At 41.5% G+C, this 21026-nt stretch overlaps 2 protein-coding genes across 5 annotated transcripts in view; one reads left to right on the top strand and one right to left on the bottom strand.

The window, feature by feature from the left end:
- Positions 1 to 17611, bottom strand: part of SYTL5 (synaptotagmin like 5) — a 250198-nt gene extending 232587 nt beyond the window's left edge. For all 4 annotated transcript variants that reach the window (XM_050776519.1, XM_050776521.1, XM_050776520.1 and 1 more), the window contains exon 1: positions 17380 to 17611. The gene's annotated coding sequence lies outside the window, so the exon portion shown is untranslated. The remainder of the gene's footprint in view (positions 1 to 17379) is intronic.
- Positions 1 to 21026, top strand: part of DYNLT3 (dynein light chain Tctex-type 3) — a 752500-nt gene that overhangs the window by 666941 nt on the left and 64533 nt on the right. The window lies entirely within an intron of this gene.

Below are 21026 nucleotides of genomic sequence, written 5' to 3'. Positions count from 1 at the left end.
ATTTCCAGCTTTTCTGCCCTGCTTTTTCCCCATCTTTGTGGTTTTATCTGCCTCTGGTCTTTGATGATGGTGATGTACTGATGGGGTTTTGGTGTAGGTGTCCTTCCTGTTTGATAGTTTTCCTTCTAACAGTCAGGACCCTCAGCTGTAGGTCTGTTGGAGATTGCTTGAGGTCCACTCCAGACCCTGTTTGCCTGGGTATCAGCAGCAGAGGCTGCAGAAGATAGAATATTTCTGAACAGCGAGTGTACCTGTCTGATTCTTGCTTTGGAAGCTTCCTCTCAGGGGTGTACTCCACCCTGTGAGGTGTGGGGTGTCAGACTGCCCCTAGTGGGGGATGTCTCCCAGTTAGGCTACTCAGGGGTCAGGGACCCACTTGAGCAGGGAGTCTGTCCCTTCTCAGATCTCAACCTCCGTGTTGGGAGATCCACTGCTCTCTTCAAAGCTGTCAGACAGAGTCGTTTGCGTCTGCAGAGGTTTCGGCTGTGTTTGTTATTGCCCTGTCCCCAGAGGTGGAGTCTACAGAGACAGGCAGATTTCCTTGAGCTGCTGTGAGCTCCACCCAGTTCGAGGTTCCCAGCAGCTTTGTTTACCTACTTAAGCCTCAGCAATGGCGGGCGCCCCTCCCCCAGCCTCGCTGCTGCCTTGCCGGTAGATCACAGACTGCTGTGCTAGCAATGAGGGAGGCTCCGTGGGTGTGGGACCCTCCCAGCCAGGTGTGGGATATGATCTCCTGGTGTGCCTGTTTGCTTAAAGCGCAGTATTGGGGTGGGAGTTACCCGATTTTCCAGGTGTTGTGTGTCTCAGTTCCCCTGGCTAGGAAAAGGGATTCCCTTCCCCCTTGCGCTTCCCAGGTGAGGCAATGCCTCGCCCTGCTTCAGCTCTCGCTGGTCGGGCTGCAGCAGCTGACCAGCACCGATTGTCCGGCACTCCCCAGTGAGATGAACCCAGTACCTCAGTTGAAAATGCAGAAATCACCGGTCTTCTGTGTCGCTCGCGCTGGGAGTTGGAGACTGGAGCTGTTCCTATTCAGCCATCTTGCTCTGCCCCCCTGGGTTCTTTATAGGTTCTGGATATTAGCCCTTTGTCGGATGAGCAGATTGTAAAAATTTTCTCCCATTCTGTAGGTTACCTGTTCACTCTGATGGTAGTTTCTTTTGCTGTGCAGGAGCTCTTTAGTTTAATTAGATCCCATTTGTCAATTTTGGCTTTTGTTGCCGTTGCTTTTGGTGTTTGAGACATGAATTCCTTGCCCATGCCTATGTCCTGAATGGTATTACCTAGGTTTTCTTCTGTTCTCAGCAAACTATCGCAAGAACAGAAAACCAGATATCGCATGTTCTCGCTCATAGGTGGGAAATGAACAATGAGATCACCTGGACACAGGAAGGGGAACATCACACACCGGGTCCTATTGTGGCGTGGAGGGGAGGGATAGCATTAGGAGATATACCTAATGTAAATGACGAGTTAATGGGTGCAGCACACCAACATGGCACATGTATACATATGTAACAAACCTGCATGTTGTGCACATGTACCCTGGAACTTAGAGTATAATAATAAAAAAAAAAAGAGGTAAAGTAACATACCCATATTATAACTGGTAAGTGACAATAGCAGAATTCCAACCACTGTGCTTTACTTAGTGTGAGTTCATATCCTGACTCTGCATTTACTTATAGACCAGATTTGATCTTAATGACATGAATAATTCTGAAGTGCTGTATTTTGCAGCCTTGAGGGAATATCATATACTAAATTCCTACTCTTTTGTTTCTTCCACCAAGAGGATGTTGTGGCATTCTTGGTAGCACAATGAGAATAACAGAAGAGGTTCCCGGAGCTATAATTTCTTCCGTTTACTTAAATTTTCTGACCCAGGAAACTCTGAGGTTTCAAGGATCATCTAATGGAATACCTGGGCATCAGGAAGTGCAGTTTCGTGTAGGAGTTAACAGCACAGACCTGGGAGCCGTAATGTCTTGGTTTGAATCTTGGCTCCTCCACTTAATAGCTTGAGATAATAGGTTACTTAACTTCTCCATGACAGTTTCCATATCTCCAAATTGGAATAATAACGGCGCTTACTCTTAGGGTTGTTGTGGGGATTAAACAATAGAACAGTCAAGCGCATAGGTCAAGGGCCATACTGCTTTAGCACCTCACGCACAGAAAGCACAAGGAGAAAATTGAGATGAAAGACCAATACAGAGCCCTTTCCTCTCTATTACTGGAGGGAAGCAGTAAAATAATCGTGTCATCTTTGTAAGAAAGGGATCATGTGACCCTTTTAAGAATAAGAATGAAGTCAGTAGTCAGGTGGGCCTGTGAAGGAAGCTCCAGGTAAATGCAAGGAATTTTGCTCCTTAAACATTGTGGTTTTTGTGCTAGATGTTCTAGGCATCATATTCCATCAACTGAGGATTTATTGTATCCATATGGCACTGATGTAGGGAATGGGGATACACAGAATTGCAAACCAGTCTATCCTCCAGAAACTATCATTTTAGTTATGAGTAGACATCTTGGGGGTACAGAAGGGCTAGCCTAGATGCTAGATATAGATGCGTTAGAAGTTCAAAGAAGAGAATGGTGGGCAAAGGCTGAGCAAACCAGGAGAATTCTGGATTTGCAGCTAAGTTTTATCTTGATATCATCCAGGCAGATCATAGATGCCAAGAGAGCCAGGGAGGTCCTCTAGGCATGGCAAAGGGTACAGGAAAAATATAGAAATGTATATGATATTACTAGAGTCCAACAGTTCTACCAATTGGCTAGAGGAGAAGATTCCACAGGTAGAGGAGTAGTGGGAGCTGCAGTGAGAGGTGTAGGAGGAAAAACTACCTCCACAGATTTGACTCCATCTGTGGAGGTAGCTTTTCCATGCATGGCCTGAAGTCTTGATTCCAGTTTGGCACCTTGGTGAGCAGAAGTTTCAGACCTTGTCCCAAATATTTTTGGTAAAATACAAGGAAAACTACTTCAGAAAATAACAATAATAATGAGTGGTTATCACAAATTCCCAGTGAGCTGAATGGATTATTATTTCCTATTCAGATTTTTTCATCAATTCCAAAGGATATTAAACCTACTGATCGAATGCGCAAAGCCACATGGCCCAAATAGCATCTTGGCAACATCAGAGTACCTTTTGATCCTCCCAGTAAATGCTCTCGTCATGTTCCACTGTTGGGAATGTTCACAGATCATATGCTCTTCAGAAGCATATATATATTCCAATAGATTTTCTCCTACTTTTACTGGTAACCAGTCAAGAATTCAGATATTATCTATACAGATACTAGGTATACTTAATTTCTCACCAAGTTTAGTTAAAAAGCACACCTTAAAATACTGCCCAAATGTAATTCTTTTCAGTGCTTTTAGTGTCAGCAACAGCATGGCTTTGTCTATTACGTTAAAACACAAAAAGGTTACAAAAATGTTTCAGCAAATATTTAGCTAGAACAAGATCTTCAGAAGAAAAATAAAGGAGAACAAGTAAAGGTTTCATGTGGCCAATCTTACAAGTGGCACTTTACAAATAAATACATCTATATCCAAAGCCTTTTCATTTTGTGGAAATGTCTTCTATCAATCAGTTAATGACATGTGTCCTAGACCAGACACTGCAGATAACCATTCTAGCTTGTGGTGGGAGTAGGGTTAAAGAGCAAGGGTGAGTTTAAATGTATCAGCCTAATATGGTCACATTTTAGGTATTTAGGATACTTAGATCAAAGGGAATTGGCATATGAATATGGGGCAGACAGAGATTTATTTCTTCCTTTATATTCTCACCATATAAGAATATACAATATACTTCTCTAAGTGTTTTTACTATAGCTTTTTACTCAACTATAGAGAAAGTGAAATGAGGCCAGACTCCTTGTTTACAGTGTCCAATGTAATTAAAATAAAGTGTTGCTTCACCTGGCTACTCACTCTGCCAAATGCCAAGGGAGGAAAAATCAAGGAGTACTCCCAGTCATTAATATCAGAATGAAACTCCTTTTTTAGAGCTAAAATTGCCATGTCAAGTTTGGTGTAGAGTAGTCAGGGGGTCCAGGGGTCCTCCCCTCAGGATTCTAAGTCCTGTCAACCAACACCTTGACTCTCTCTATGCAGAGATGGAAGAAACTCAGGGGATCAGGAAGTTGAGTTCTTTTGTCTATGCCTCCATGGCAGATACTGGAGAATGACTCACACTTTCTCCAAACCCCTTCTAGCAGGCCTTCTTGTACTACAGATGCTAGAAAACTAAACACACACACACACACACACACACACTTTTCAGACTCCCTTGCAGCTAGAGTTCTAATTGTGGTTTATAATCTAGTAGTCAGATGCATCCACAGGATGACTGGAATGAGAACATGAACTTTGTGCTGGATGTCAGTGATTCTTGCAAGCAGTGAGTTCAAGGCATTCAGTTCATTTGGAGAGCACTGGTGAAGGTTCTAATAGCTGTTCTCTAGAATGACAGATGCTGAGCACCATAAGGCAGCAGGGGCGAACTGTTTGCTAGAAACATTCTGCAGTGTGATTGCTGGTACTTCTGGTCATGTAGCATCCAAACCACCTTCTCTGCCCCTCCCAGAAATTCCTTGAAGTACGATCCTCAGTTATTCATTGCCATAAAATGATGCACAACAACCCTATAATTTCAGTGACATACAAAAATAAGCATTTAGTTATCCCATAAATCTACAGAATTCAGATGACCTGGCCTTGGCTGATTTTGGCTGAGTTTGCTAATATATCTATAGTCAGCTGCAATTCAGCTTGCTAAATGCCTGGGGATCAAGTGACTATCAGACAATCCAGGACAGCTTCAGCTGGGGTAACTTTCATGACTTGGCTCTGTACCACGTGTCTCTCATCCTTCAGCAGGCTAGTTTTGGCTCTTGTCATCTTCTTGAAGATGACAGAGGAACAAAAACAGAAGTAGAAGTGTGCACATGCTTTTTCAAGCCTCTATGTGCTTCATATTCACTAACATCTCCTTCACCAAACCAAGTCACATAGTCAACCTTAGAATCAAGGGACATATAGATATTGTCCTTAGTGAGAGAAACTACAAAGTCACACGTCCAAAAGGCAAGATTAGGGATGGAGACAATTGGGGCCAAAAAAATCGTACCACCCAATACCTTCAAATAAACTCTTCTGCTTAAACTGGGCAGAGGGGATTTAGTTGTTTTCAACTAAAAAACTTAAGTAATATACCCACACTGCTTGATAATCAGGGATTGAAACTCACAATTGTGGGAAAACTACACCAGAAAAAAATCTTGGAAAACTGAATTGTTTGCCAAGCAAATATAGTAACTGAATTAAGAATTCTATGATTGACCTCATGATCTTTGGTTTGCTCCTGCTCTCCCCTTTCTTATTTCCTTTTGTTGCCCCGCTGTCCCTTTCCTGGCCTTTTTCCTTAGAGTATAAAGAAGCAGAATGATAGCTATTTGCTAATAAATGCATTGAAAACGTCTGAAAAAACATCAATAACAGTTAACAGGAGTTGCCGCTGAAGAGGGATACAAAAACATGAAAAGGTGGAAAGTAATTTTCACTGTGTGATCTTTTATGATTGAATTTTTTAACATGTTACTGAATTATTCTTTTGGTGAAAAATTAGACCAAAAATTAGATAAGGAAATGGAAAGAGATAGATGAATAGACCAATAGTGAAACAAATTCTATGTGTAGCTATTGGTTTTACTCTTTTCTGTGCTTAGGAAATATAGGGCTAGCCAGAAATTCATGCCACTGGTCATGAATAAGATTGGAATTGTTTAGTTAAAAAGTCATTACCATGAATCCACACAAATACAAATAAATTATTGAATAAATAAATACATAAATGAAGGAAGGAAGAGACAAATCTTAAGGGCAGAAAAGTTCCAAATAATTTTTGTAAATACCTTCAAGGAGGTGGAACATAATTCCTCATTCCTTAAATATGGGCATGCAGTATGGAAAGGGAGAAAAAAATGTGACTTTATGGTGAAGAAATGTGACAATCACTACTTCAGCCAGGTGATCAAGGTCAACATCAACAATAAGTTATGTTGATAGTATATACCCTTTATATGATGTTATGAGAATGGCACTCCTCCCAAAAACACAGAACCCTAGTCTAATCAGTGAAAACTATCAGACAAATCCCAATTATGAACTTTCTATGAAATGTCCAAGCTGTACTCTTTAAAACTGTCAAGATCATCATAAACAAAGAAAATCTGAAAAAATGTTACAGCCAAAAGGAGCCTAAGGAGACACGAAGACCGCATGGGATCCTGGACCAGAATAAGGATATTAGGTAAAAATTCTGAAAATCTGAATAAAACATGAGCCTTAGTTAACGATGATGTATCAATATTGCTGCATCAGCTGTAGCAAATGTGCCATACTGATGTAAGATTTTAATAGGGTAAACTGGATATAGGTATATGTAACTCTCTACTATCTTCAAAATTTTTCTGCAAACCAAAACTGTACTAAAAATAAAGTTTATTAAAAATCCATTACTAATCCTAAAAAAAATAATTAAAATAATCAATCAATCAGTCATTCAATCAGTAGGTATTGTAGAAGATACAAGTAGCACTATCTAAACACCTCATCGGACTCATACAAACAGAAACTTCAAACTTGGAGCCAGGTGTTTGTGTAGCTCAGAAAACAGCCATCACAAGATCTACATAGCTCAGTAGTGAGCCCATTTGAAAGCAGCTATGGTATGAATAAATAACTATACCTGATCTGCATAATAAGTGTACAGTACTAGCTTTCCTGTATGCTTCAGCAGTCTTTTAATATATGGGAAAGTCAGGAAAATGCTTCTTTTTCCTTATGTGTTAAGATTGTGCTATCCCTGAAAATAAGTGTTTTTAGTGGAAGGTTAGGAGGGGTGCATGGGCTCCAATCATTACAACTCACCCCAGTGTAAAGGTCTTAAAGGAAACAAAGCTCAGCATGCCAAAGCCCACCTTATGCTGTTGTGTGGGAGCCATTAGGGAGTTATTCTAAAGTGGGCAACTCTTAGTGGGAAAATATAGTGGAGAAGGAAGACTGATGAATCCAAGAGCAAGATCAGATCCTTTGAGAATGAGGCAGGAGTTCCTAACGGAAGTATGGAGACTTGTCTGCAGAAAATTGAAAAGTAAAGTCCTCTTAAAAAGATCTGTGAGGTAAGAATGGAAACTGAGATGACTCTCCTACCCTCCATGAAAGGTTAGAGCTAACTGCTTTCTTTGTGGGCTATGGGTTAGATAATATTTAGTATCCAGTTTAAAATTATTTCCCACGTCTGTTGTAGTTTCCTTTGCTTTGCTTAGAGCAAGTTTCTCAATCTGGGATCCACGAACCCCCAAGAATATATCAGTAGAATTTAAAGAGTCCATGAACTTGGAAGAAAAAAAAATGACATCCTTATATTCACTAATCTTTATATGACATTTAATATTTCCTGCAAGTATGAATGTAAGCAACAAACCACAATGGTATTAGCAGTACCTGTGACTGTCACCAAAGAAACAGATATTTTTCATATCATAGTACAGTTATTGTAGATATCATATAATATGTTTCATAATCATTACTACTTTAAAATTTAGGTCATTAGATCCACCATTAGATCTTGTTGCTTAATAACTTAATTAAAAAGTACGTAGATTACTATACTACACAATTGCTTTTAATTTCTGATAACTGTATTTCAATAAAATTTGCTTCCTTTGTAATCCAATGAGTTTGAGTGCATGTATTTAAGCCACTATTTTGATAAGGAGGTCACCGACCCCATCAAAGTTTCCAGGGCACAAATGATTTAAATATTATAAATCCTGGCCCAGAGTTTAAAAATCTGGTACAGTTTTACTGCTTTGTTTGGCAGCATTGTTAAGGAAAGCAAGGAGTAGGTTTGGAAGTATAAAGAAAAAGGTCACGTCAACTGCCTCCCTACTCACTACCATTTTACCACCTCTCAACACACGCCTGTGCACGTGCACACGCACGTGCACACACACACACGAAACAAGGAGGAATGTAGCCCCTGTGTGCTGTACTGAGACAGCAGTAAAATAAGAGGTGGATTGTGCACAGCAAAGAGCAATGGGTAGCTTCAGGACATAGAAGAATCACAGGCAAATGGACACAGGTGCAGAGAGGACCCAGCAAACTGTTTTTTTCTAAATATAGTAGAGGATGTGACCCTTAAGGGCCATGAGAAAAAAGGAATCTTGTACCCTGCCATTCTAGTTGATTACAATATACTTAATAACACAAAAGAAAAAAATACATTACATGATGAGAAATATTGACTCTGAGAGCCATTAGTTTAGAGTGAGGGCTAGAGGAGGCTTTTCACTGAGGCTGTCCTTCGTTAGTACAGCATCTTTGTTGGTGATGGTTTCATTTCTTTAAATTATTCCATAAAATTTGATGTATATAAAAGAATCTGTATCACGTTTAAGTAAGTTATAAAGAGTAATACTAAATGAGCTTTTATGAACCCATCACCCCATTCAAGACCCAGAACATCATCAATGTTAGTACCTCTACTACCTGTTCCTACCTTATCCCATCCCTGTCTCCCCAGTACTGTTCTGAATTTTGGGTTCACCTTGCTTTAGGATCTATCATGTGTGTGTGATTCCTAAGAATGTGTTGTGTAGTATTGCTTTTTTTTTGAGCTTTATAAAAGTGATACCCAACTGCATGAAGTTTTTGGTGATTTTGTTAATAATATGCATCAGTGTTCTTGCATAGAGAAATGGTTAATTCATTTTTACTCTGTTGAAATAATTAATATCAAATTTATTTATCATTTTTCCATCCATGGACAATTAGATTATTTCAGAATTTTTGTATTATGAATCATGTTGCTATGGCCATTCCTAAGGAGGGTTCCTGCTTCACATGCAGGAGAATTTGTCTAGGTGACATACCTAGAAATAAAGTTACTAGGTCATAGGGTATACAAAATGTTCAACTTCACAAGATAGTACTAAATTTTCTTTTCCAGAATGGTACCAATTTGTACTCCTATCAACAAAGTATGAGTTCCTATTGATCCACATTCATACAATAGTTGGAATTATCAGATCTCATGATGTATTCTCATCTTTGTACACCAAAGAGAGTATTTTGCCTCATCATAGAAGGGACATAAAAATGTCAGCAAGTGCTAAAAAGTTTTGTCAGCATAGCTTACTTCAAGGTTACACAGAAGGTTATACAGAGGCTGAAACAAGGGTTTCAATGTAGATAATTTGTTTGGGGAAGTGATTCTAGGGAATAGAAGTAGGAAATTCGGGAAAGGAAAAGAAGAGAGAAAACCAATACGGGAGTATATTTTTGAGTTGGTCACAACTGTAGACAACTAGGACTTAATCTTGCTTAGTCAGACCCTCTGAGAATCTCTTGGAAACAAACACTATTAAAATGCAATTGAGAATTATCTGGCCAAGGATGGAGGAGGGACTATTTATCTTAGGCTCCCATCTCACATTAGTTAAGGGTTGGTTCTTGGGCCTTTAACTCCCTCACATTCCATAACACACATGTGTGGGTACAAGGGTGTTCCAACAGGCCTTCCTGTTGAAACATTGAAGAAGTGCTGGGATGAGAAGTGAGATATTCGCTGTGAGGCTAAGGCAAGGCACTCTCTGGTTTTACCCACATAAAGCTGGTTAATGGACTAATGGCTTAACTAAATGGTAGGCTATAAGGCTGTGCAGTGAGGCACAAGAGATGTCCAATAGACATAGCTAGTAAATGGCAGAGATGAAACTCAAACACATGTATCCATCACAGATCAAAATTAGGTACTTGGCACATAGCATGAAAACATTGTCCACTGCCTACCAATAGCCATCTCTAATTTTCATCTCTGCTGACAGAATGCCAATTGGTTTCAGGAGCAGACAAAGATCTCTGGGGTAGAGCTGGCACAGTAGCTCCATGGTGCCACCACAGGCCCAGATTTCTTCTACCTTTCTGTTCCAACATCTTTAATGCTAGCTTACATCCAGTCAGTAACTCCATGGTCCAAGATGGCTCCAGGCATCATGCCTGCATTGGAGACTGGCAGCAGGAGGAAGCAGGGGGAGGGACAAAAGGGCCCTCCTCCCAGCCAAATCAACTCCCTTTAAGCAGGCTTCCTAGAAGTACCACCCAATACAATTACCTCTCACTGGTGGAACTCAGTCATAGGCTCACACCTTGATACAAGGGATGCCAGGAAATAGAAACTATTTGCTAGATACATCACTACCAGTAATAAAACTGGTATTCTGTTACTAAGGGAGAAGGTGGGAATAGATATTGCATGGCAACTAAAAGTCCCTGCCACAGTAGTCATTTGATTTAGAGCTGGTTTTTAATATACATGTATCAGTCTTCTTATTTGTAAAATGGAAATTAACATGACTACCTCACAAAGTTGCTATGAGGAAAAATTAGATAATGTAAATAAAATTGCACAGTGCCTGGTATGCAGAAAATACTTAATAAATGCTAGCTGGTATTAATTCACTTCTATGAGTCATCAGCATCAGGGCCTAGCTTTGAGCCAACCCCCAGATAACTGATCTTTATCAGTGTCCCTGCATTTATTAGGTTTGAGGGTGTTGGGTGCTGACTCACACCCACAACACTCATAAGTGTTTAAAGCTAGAGTGGCGGCTTAGTAATTTACAATGGGAAATATAACTGTGTGGGAGACCAGACACTCTGACCAGGTTATTCTCACCCTGAAGGCAATGAACATGTGGCATACTAAGGTTGATTGCTGAGCATGAAGTCAGGAGAAACGGAATTCATTATACAATTCAGATCTTTAGTGGCATTGGGCCTGTTGTATCCATCTCCACAATTGGGCTTCTGTTATCTGGTGGTCGGAAGCTCAGGCTAGAAACATGACAGGTAACCTCTTCCCATTGACAGTGCTAGGAGGTGCATTACTGGAAAAATTCACCAAGAATGTGGAACATGTGGAAAAGCTATGAGGGTAAACTAAAACAATTATGGCATAGTAAATCTATTCTGAATAGAAGCCCTATACATTTGGCATAATTTTGGATAAGTTGTAAGTAAGAGAAATACTTTAGCAAGACCCATTCTTTAGATAAGAGGCCCAGAGTAAATGGGGCAGCTAGAAACCTGATTACATCTTTGTTTAAAATATTTATTGGAGGCCGGGCGCGGTGGTCAAGCTTGTAATCCCAGCACTTTGGGAGGCCGAGACGGGCGGATCACAAGGTCAGGAGATCGAGACCATCCTGGCTAACACGGTGAAACCCCGTCTCTACTAAAAAAAAACAAAAAACTAGCCGGGCGAGGTGGCGGGCGCCTGTAGTCCCAGCTACTCGGGAGGCTGAGGCAGGAGAATGGCGTGAACCCAGGAGGCAGAGGTTGCAGTGAGCTGAGATCCGGCCACTGCACTCCAGCCTGGGCAACAGAGCGAGACTCTGTCTCAAAAAAATAATAATAAAAAATAAAAAATAAAAAAATAAAAAAAATTTATTGGATTGCAAGTTGAATACATTTTTAAGTTTGAAATATAAATATTTTCACTGTTTCATATGGAGATATAAATAAAGATTTAAGAACAATTTAAAATAATATAAAATGCTTTAAATTAAGCAAATAGAAAATCATAACCTATGTGTATACAATACACACGTGCATATATGTATGTGTGTATATATAGCACCTATATATAGCACATATATATATCAAATTTTCTAATAACAGTAGCAAAATGTGAATTTTACTGATCTAATTCTATGAAATCAGGTAAAATATTTTCTTCATATCCAATAATTTTGGGGAGGGGATACTGTTTGATGTAGCTCACTGTTGGTCTCGTGTAGAAACAATTGTGTGATTAAATTAAAAATAATTTAAAATTAATGTTTTTGGGGGAAATTTGCAATGCCCCTTGAAATCTCTAGAATGGTTAATCCTTTAAAAATTGCATTATGAGAAGTATGCAACCAATCTCATAAAATCAACTTTGAGCTTCTAGAAGAGCAAGCTGCAAAATAGCTCTATGATTGGAGAACAAACATGAATAGAGACTAATGGGCTGATGTGTAGCCTCTGTATTTATTCACTTCTATTTGTATGAGATTAAAAGAAATCCCAATACAGCATTTTCTCCCACTTTCTCATCCTTCCTCCTATTAACAGAAAAAGCAATTATGCTTGGCAAAAAGAAAAATGTAATGCTGGCCGGGCACAGTGGCTTACACCTGTAATCCCAGCACTTTGGGAGGCCGAGGTGGGCAGATCACTTGAGGACAGGAGTTCAAGACCAGCCTGGCCAACATAGTGAAACCCTGTGTCTACTAAAAATATTTTTAAAAATTAGCTGGGTGTGGTGGTAGACACCTGTAATCCCAGCTACTCGGAAGGATGAGGCAGGAGAATCACTTGAACCCAGGAGGCAGAGATTGCAGTGAGCTGAGATGGCGCCACTGCGCTCCATCCTGGGCAACAGAGAGAGACTCTGTTAAAAAAAAAAAAAAAAAAAAAGTAATGCTATCAGCAATTAGAATTACAAACTTCACGTACAATGATGTATGTAATGACCCTGACACATCCAATACCATAAAGTCTCAAAATGTCAGAGATACATGGTTTGCAAAGTATCATCCCTATACCAGCAGCATCAACATCATCTAGGAACTTGTTAGAAAGGCAAATTATTGGGCTCTACCCCGACACCTGTGGAATCAGAAATTCTGGGGCTGGATCACAACAATCTGCTTTTAACAATTTCTCCAGGTGATTCCGATGTCCATTAAAGTTTGAGAACCACTCATCTAGACAGAACCGTGCTACTTCAAGTACGATCTGTCAACTGGTAACATTGAAATCACTAGGGTCTTGTTAGAACTGCAGAATTTCAGACCCCACCTAGACTTACTGGATTAGAATCTAAATTTTAATAAGGTCTCCAGGTGACTTGTGCGCATGTTAAAGTTTGAGAAATATCATACTTGTCCAATGGTTTCTTTCATGGGCTGAACTGTGTCTTCCCCAAATTCACACGTTGAAGTCCTAGCCTTCAGGGGCTCTAAATATAACTATTTGGAGGTAGGCATTTGACGAGGTAATCAAGTTAAAATTAGGTCTTTAGACTAGGCCCTGACACAATATACGACCAGCATCCTTATAAGATGAGCTTAGGACACAGACATGCACAGAGAAAAGACCGTAGTAAAGATATAGGGGGAAGATGGTCAGGTGCAAGTGAAGGAGAGAGGGCTCAGGATCAACCAACCCTTGATCTCGGACTTCCTGACTCCAGAAGTGTGAGAAGATACATTTCTGTTGCTTAAATCACCCAGTCTGTGGTCCTTTGAATGGCAGTACTAGCAAACTAATACAGTTTCCAAACTCAGGAGTCATCTAGGGAGTTTTTTAAATATTCATACCTGGTTTCCATTCCCAGAGGTTCCAATTTAAGTGGTCTGAGGATCAGCTCATAAATCTTGATTTTAAAAACCTCTCCAGCCAGGCATAGTGACTCAGGCTTGTAATCCCAGCACTTTTGGAGGCTGAGGCAGGTGGATCACCTGAGGTCAGGAACTGGAGACCAGCCTGGCTAGCATGGCGAAACCCCTTCTCTACTAAAAATACAAAAATTAGCTGGGTGCAATGGCAGGTGCCTGTAATCCCAGCTACTCGGGAGGTTGGGGCAGGAGAATTGCTTGAACCCGGGAGGCAGAGGTTGCAGTGAGCTGACATCGCACCACTTGCGCTCTAGCCTGGGCAACAACAGTGAGACTCCATCTCAAAAAAAATAAAAGCAAAAAACAAACAAAAAAACTCCCCAGGTAATTTTTAATGTGCAACAAAGTTTGAATACCACTGCTAATCTACTCCAGGGTGTCCAATCTTTTGGATTACCTGGGCCACATTGGAAGAAGAATTGTCTTGGGCCACACATAAAATACACTAACACAATGACAGCTGATGAGCTAAAAAATAAAAAATCGAAAAAAAAATCTCATAATGTTTTAAGAAAGTTTACAAATTTGTGTTGAGCCACATTCAAAGCCGTCCTGGGCTGCATGTGGCCCACAAGCCGCAGGTTGGACAAGCTTGGTCTACTCCATTCTTTTCACTGATGAGAAATCTAAGACAATTGTAACTCTTAAATTTCAATCTCTTGATACTTGCTTACCTGATCTCCTACCATTATGTACCGAAACTACCTTCTGTAAGTATTTAAGAGAATATTCTACTGGAAAAGAGAAAGTTAAATCAAAGCTGGCAATAATATACACTCTTTTCGTGCTTCAACTTTTTAAGTTTTGGTGTCTGTGTGTGTGTGCTAGGGACCATTTTGAACTTTGTATGTGTGTGTGTGTGTGTGTGTGTGTGTGGTAGTACATCTTCCCCAGTACAGGTATAGGGAAGGTACCCAAAGATAATCTGTTGAACCAAGTTGTCAGTGCCACTACCTCTCCCTAGGTTCTTCTTTTCCCTCCTGTTAAGGTTCCCTCAAGGCTCCTAGGATCCAAATTAAGGACACTCAGATGCTGTAAACCAGCCTTCCAAGGCATTGGCAGCAAACCACTAATCAGTTTTTTTTTTTCTTTCACTAAATCCTTTCCCATGTCCCTGTGAACTTTTGAAGCTCCCAAACTCAACACTCCACTCAAAGGACAACTATTTACTGAATATTTACTCTTTTCCAGGAACTCGAGGGTTTGATTCAGACTTAATAGAAACCCTATGAGATTATACACACACACACACACACACACGCGTGTGCAAGGTGCAGTCTCTAAAAGTTAGCACACTCCATAAAAGTGATTTGGCACCCTTAAAATACCATACACCCTTGTGGAGAGGGGAACTCTGCTCTAAATGTGTGCTTTTGCTATGTTGATTAACGTTTAGTATTTTACTTGGCCCGAACATTGATCACAGGTGCAAATAGACTTATCTTCTTGACAGTCTAGTAGACTTTCTGGTTAGTTCCACAGATACATCACCTACCTGCCTCTCCCTGGCTGCCTTTCCACTATAGAAGCTGAAAAAAACTGATACTTTCCCAGTCTCCTTTGCCACTAAGGGCAGCTATGTGCCCCAGATATTGCCAATGAGATCAAAGTAGGATTCTGTTAGATAAATTTGGGGAAAGATATTTTTTCTTTGATAAGAAAGTTGCATGAGGAAAAATACTCTGACCTTTTCCACCCTGTTTCCTGTCATTGAACATGGGATCAGGACTCAGTGTCTTGAGCTGTTAGAGCCATCTTGAAGCCGTGAGGGTAAGACACTGACTCAGAACACCGATATTGTTGGGTCACTGAATCAACTCCAGTTATCACCTGCTGTCAGACTTCTCTATTTTTTTTTTTTTCTTTTTGAGAGACAGGGTCTTACTCTGTCACCCAGCCTAGAATGCAGTGGTGCAATCATAGTTCATTGCAGCTTTAAAATCCTGGGCTCAAGGGATCCTCCCACCTCCGCCTCCTGTGTAGCTGGGACCACGGGCACATGCTACTATGCCCAGCTAAACTTCTGTAGTATTACAAGCCATGTTTAGTTGGCTTTTCTGTTACTTTCAGCAAAAAAAAATAAATAAATAAAAATAAAGTTAAAGTTCACAACAATATAGAGATTTTTTCAAATATAGAAAACTCTCATTTATTTAGGACACAGTGTATTCCGAGGATCCACACTTTGAGTATCATTGAATTAAATGACTTATCTTTTAGGAGTGAAGAGAAAGAATGCCCAGGTGGATTTCAAGGAATGGTAAACCTAATCTGGACTGCCAAATTATTTTATTCATTCATTTTTTTTAAACAGACCTTACTTTACTAGACTCCAGGGATACAAAGATTAATAAGGCATTACCCTTGTTTTCAAATAAATGTTATTACTCTAAGCAAGATGGATATGTAAACCAAGAATCATAAGGTGGTAAGAGCTAAGACAGAGGTATGTAGAGGAGAGGAGTTATGTTATCAGAGAAGTGGGAAGCTTAACGGCTCCCTGGGGAGGACATTGGAAGAGGATCATGGAAGCTTCCATTCAACTCTAAAAAATTATTCCAGTGATCTGACTAAACATGTAAGGTTTTATTAATTTTATTTCAAGGAGGGGTCTTTTCTATAATTATAGGTTATAAAACGAATGGCAATTCAAGAAAGATCAGGGATTAATCAACTGCCAGAAAAGATTCCCCCATCCATTTTTCTCTCCCACAAAGCAAGACAAAAACATGGTTTTGTGTGTGCGTGTTGGGGGTGGGGGGGCGGTGGTGTGCATATCAACAGGGTTGTTTTCTAGAATAGAATACTTCTGTGTTGTGAATTAAGACCACCTGTTAACATTGCATCAAACCAAACAATTTGATGGTAAAGCAATCAGTCATCAACATGAACCACAAATTCATGCATTCCAGGAGATGCTCTCCTCTGCTCCTTTTAAGCAAAAATGACAATAATTAGTATTTACTTAATAGTCACAGAAACATTTTGCATTTAGTGATAGAGAAAGGGGAAATATCTCCCCCCGCCACCACACCACCAAAATGTTTTTCTAAAAGTGGTTAATAGAAGGAACTCCCTAACCTTAGAGGAGAAACTAACACGTAGTTTTGCACTGTTAAATCCTTATAAGAAACAGAACAGGTCCTCACTGGTTGTCTTGCAAGGGAATAATAGGCTTTGGAGCATATCTGAAAATAGAGAAAATAAAACCAGCAATAGTCTTCTAAAATTTTCCTGGAATACAATACGTTAAAAAATAAAACATTCAATAGTGTCCTTCAATGAATGTTTCAACATTGTGGCATTCACATTAATTGTGCCTCCGGAACATTTTGATTCAGTCAATGATAGCGAGATAGATATGCAACAACTGCAGTTACCTTAAGCGCTGGCATGTCCTGGGCTGAAGAGGGTTGTTCCAAGATCCCAACTCAGGCTACAGTAAAACATCTGCCACCTCGCAGAGAATGAAGAAGCCACTCTGGCAAAGGATCCCAGCTAAGCCCTCTGACTCTCCTGTCCCCACCTCTAAGAATTACACCGGAGGAAAGTGGGGGAGGAGGGAAATACACGAAACAAACAAAACATTCCTAGCTCCATAAACGCCGCATTCGGACATGTGAAGGTACTTGGGAAATTAAGAATATGGCCCCAGAGTTTTGTTTATCTGCGGTCTGAGCATAGATTTTATATTCTCTGTTGCGTTTTTTAAATCTAACTTTCTGTCTCCAATGGAGAAAGCCAGAGGGAGGAAGCAAAGGCAGACAGACACAGACTGGAAGACCCCCTCCCCGCGAGTCCCCCAAACAGTAAGCATCAGAAGACGAGAAACTTGCCTGGACCTCACCTAGACTGAGAGGCAGCTGGTCCAGCCTCTGGAGGGGGTCAGCCTGCTGGGATGAGTCGCTGAAGCTGGAGCTGAAATGCAGACCCCAGGCGGGAGGCAAAGTCCCGCTCCTAACCCAGGGGAACAGAGTGACTCACGCGCTTGGCTTCCGCCTCTGGGCGCTGTGCGCCCCTCTCCCTCCCCACCCCCAGCAAGTACCAGGACCTAGTGCCTCATGAGAGGCGGTCTCCAGGCGCCCCTGTCCACGGGGCTCACAGCCGGCTGCCCCCAGGCGGCGGCGCCAGAGTCGCGCTAGGCACAGCCCGCCCCTCAAGGCAGCCGCCCGCTGCCAAGGGGTGAGAGCCTCCTTCGTGGATCTCACTCTTCTCGGCTCCCCGCCACCCCAGAACCCCCTGACCCCGGGCTGACCATTTGAGCTCAACACACCTTTCATATACTACCTGGACGCGGCTTTGCAAAGTCCCTCCTGCAGGCTGTGCCAAACGGGCTTCAGGAGGTACAACCAGCCCCAGGACTTACAACCGGTCTGAAAAGACCCCACCCCCGCCATCCTTGGTCTCCACCTTGTGGTGGCTCCGGAAGCCTCTCAGCCCAGAAACAGGTGCAGCTGGCGCCTCAAGATCCCAGGTGTATCCTTTTCCATAGGTCTTTCCTTTCCTCCGACCCTACCTTGCAGGAACTGTCACCCCCCCGCACCGCCCGCCACACACACACCCGTGGCCCATCTGACACATCCGCCTGCAAGGTGGATATGGCGATGCCCAAATTTCCCACAGTTTTTACCTACCTGGAGTACCCTTACTGCTCACCACAGCCAAGGCACAAGTTACTCCCATCTCATCTCCTAGGAGCCCCGTTCCTTGTGGAGGAGTCTGCAAGTCTCTCCTCTCTCATATCCCCTCTGGGTCTTGGAAAAGTACTGTGGGGAATGATGGGACCTTGGTGCCAAGGGTCACCTCTCTAATCTGACATGGAATAAGAAAAGCCAAGACTCCACCCAAACTGGGTTTGGTGGCAGTGCTTCGTTGGGACAGTCAAGGTGTCCTGGGGTGCCAGGTTATAGAACGGTTAATAGCTTCAGCAAACGTGGCATGGGAATTCTGTCTCACGACCTTGTGTGTTCTGGTAAAGGTCATCTTGTTCTGCTAGGAGGAGTGGTAGGGGTGATGAACCCTCAGTCCTGCCTTCACCATATCAAAACTGGGGGGGAAGAAGAAAATGTATAAAAAGAGTTCCTTTATCCCTGGCAAGGGTGAGGGATTATAGAGTTCAGAGAGAAAGAAACAAGAATAGGGAAGGGGTGGGTCATTTTCTCAACTTGAGGACAGCATTTCAGCTGTCAGACTTCTTGTAACTCTGGTAAAGGATGGGGGTCCAATTTCAAAAAGTGGGCAATATCCCCTAACACACGCCCTTTCTTATCATCCCATTGCTTTCTTCTACCATTATAAACTGAGATCTCCCCCACAATTGGACACATAGGGACTATAAGTTACTCATTTCAATGTATTAGTAATCCAGCACATGGCCTAACACATAGTGGAAAATGAAGCTTTATTGAAAGCTCAGAAGTCTAGTATCCAGGACCTTCCTCCCCCTGTCTCTGGCTCCCACCTCTTTTCATCTTTTCCCATTTCTTTCCCTTTACTTTTCTTCCTTGTCTATACCTACTTCCCTGAATAATACCAACCTTCAGTTTTTCTACCTCTGTTTTCTAATTTTATAAGGCAGCGTTTCATTTCCAATTTTATTTGTTCTCTTTTTCTCAAGTCCCGCTACTCTGCTTTCTCTTCCGATGCCCTATTTTCAAACTTCCCTTATACAATACTTCCCTTATACAATACTCAACTCTTTTATTTGTTGCCTGTTCTAGACAGTTTATACAAATGGAATTATAAAATATATGGGCCTTTGTGTGTGGCTTCTTTCACTAAGAATAATGTTTTCAAGTTTAATTTTAATGAAGTGCCTTTCCTCAAGCCTTACCTTGCAGGAACTGTCCCCCCCCCCACACACACACACAGACACACACACCTTTTTTGTTTGTTTGTTTTAAGGTTGGATCAAAATTCTTACCTATCAAAAATCTTACATTCCCCAGAGAGTAAGTGTGTGTGTGTGCGCGTGCGCGTGTGCATCCAAGACAATGTGTCTTCTCGCGCAAAGCAATCAACCATGTATTACCAGAACCATGTCTTCATTAATTCACTCAACTCGGCCGGGCGCGGTGGCTCAAGCCTGTAATCCCAGCACTTTGGGAGGCCGAGGCGGGCGGATCACAAGGTCAGGAGATCGAGACCACAGCGAAACCCCGTCTCTACTAAAAATACAAAAAATTAGCCGGGCGCGGTGGTGGGCGCCTGTAGTCCCAGCTACTCAGGAGGCTGAGGCAGGAGAATGGCGGGAACCCGGGAGGCGGAGCTTGCAGTGAGCCGAGATCGCGCCACTGCACTCCAGCCTGGGCAACAGCGTGAGACTCCGTCTCAAAAAAAAAAAAAAAAAAAAGAAAGAAAAAAAAAATAATAATTCACTCAACTCACATTTACTGTGCACCTAATGCATACCAGACATTGTGTTAGGTCCTAGGTTTATAGAAATGAATAAGGCAATGTGACTACCATCAAGAATGCCACAGACCAAGGGGTGGGGGAAGGAGAAGAGCAGATAATAGAACAAAGTTACACAACAATGCTGTAAGAGAAATGTGTACAAGGTGCTGTGGGAATAAGAAGGAAGCACACAGTACTTCATGGAGGAGGCAGGAGGTGGTCAGGAAACATTTTACCAGAAGATGGCAATTGAACTGAGTCTTGAAAAACAACTAGGAGTCTTCCAGGATGACAAGAAGGGAGAAATATATACAAGATGAGTAATTTACTTTGGATTTTAATTTGGGTCTCCTTTCCCTTGTAATGGCATCATTATTAAGGCAGATGATGTGTAACATTGTTCCAGAGTTAAAAGAGTTCTCTTCCCTGATAGTTCCAGGGACAATTCTTGGTTCTACTTGGATCATGTGTCCATCCCTGAAACGATTACCATGGCCAGGTAGGTAGTATATTCTGATTGGTTGGCCTGGGTCATGTGCCCACTCCTGGGTTTTTGTTCTTTTTTTTTTTTCTTTTTTGGAGAGAGAAACATAAATATAAATACCTTTCAGTTCCTGCCAGGAAAGATGAGAACAAAAGTAGCATGTCAATTATATGTATACAAGCATTTCTGACATAAAATGATATACCTGACTCTGAAAAATCTCTCATTTTTCAAAATCACACACTAAAACTAACAAGGCATAAGAGTTAGGGCAGATCATTCAAAACTTATGCACCTTTATAAGCAGAGCATTAACAATTTTTTTTTAAAATAATATACCAGGTGATGACTTGTGCACAGCTCAGACACACAGCTTGTTATGGCTAGAGGCCACCTCAGTAGATATTAAACATACAAGAAACCAATAGAGAGGAAATTCTACTTGAGAGAGCTGAGACAATGCAGATGGAAGTGGAAGTCTAAGACAGAGAGACTGCTGTTAAGGTGGGCACAGGAAGAAGTACACTCCGCCTGAGGCAAGAATCATGCAAAGCTGAGGGTCTGCTTCCTTGGGGAGGAAGCCCTGGGTGTAGAACCTCACTTTTAATTTAAAA

The sequence above is a fragment of the Macaca thibetana genome, chromosome X, assembly GCF_024542745.1.
Source record: "Macaca thibetana thibetana isolate TM-01 chromosome X, ASM2454274v1, whole genome shotgun sequence".
Lineage (NCBI taxonomy): Eukaryota > Metazoa > Chordata > Mammalia > Primates > Cercopithecidae > Macaca > Macaca thibetana.
This window is presented reverse-complemented; position numbering and strand designations above follow the sequence as displayed.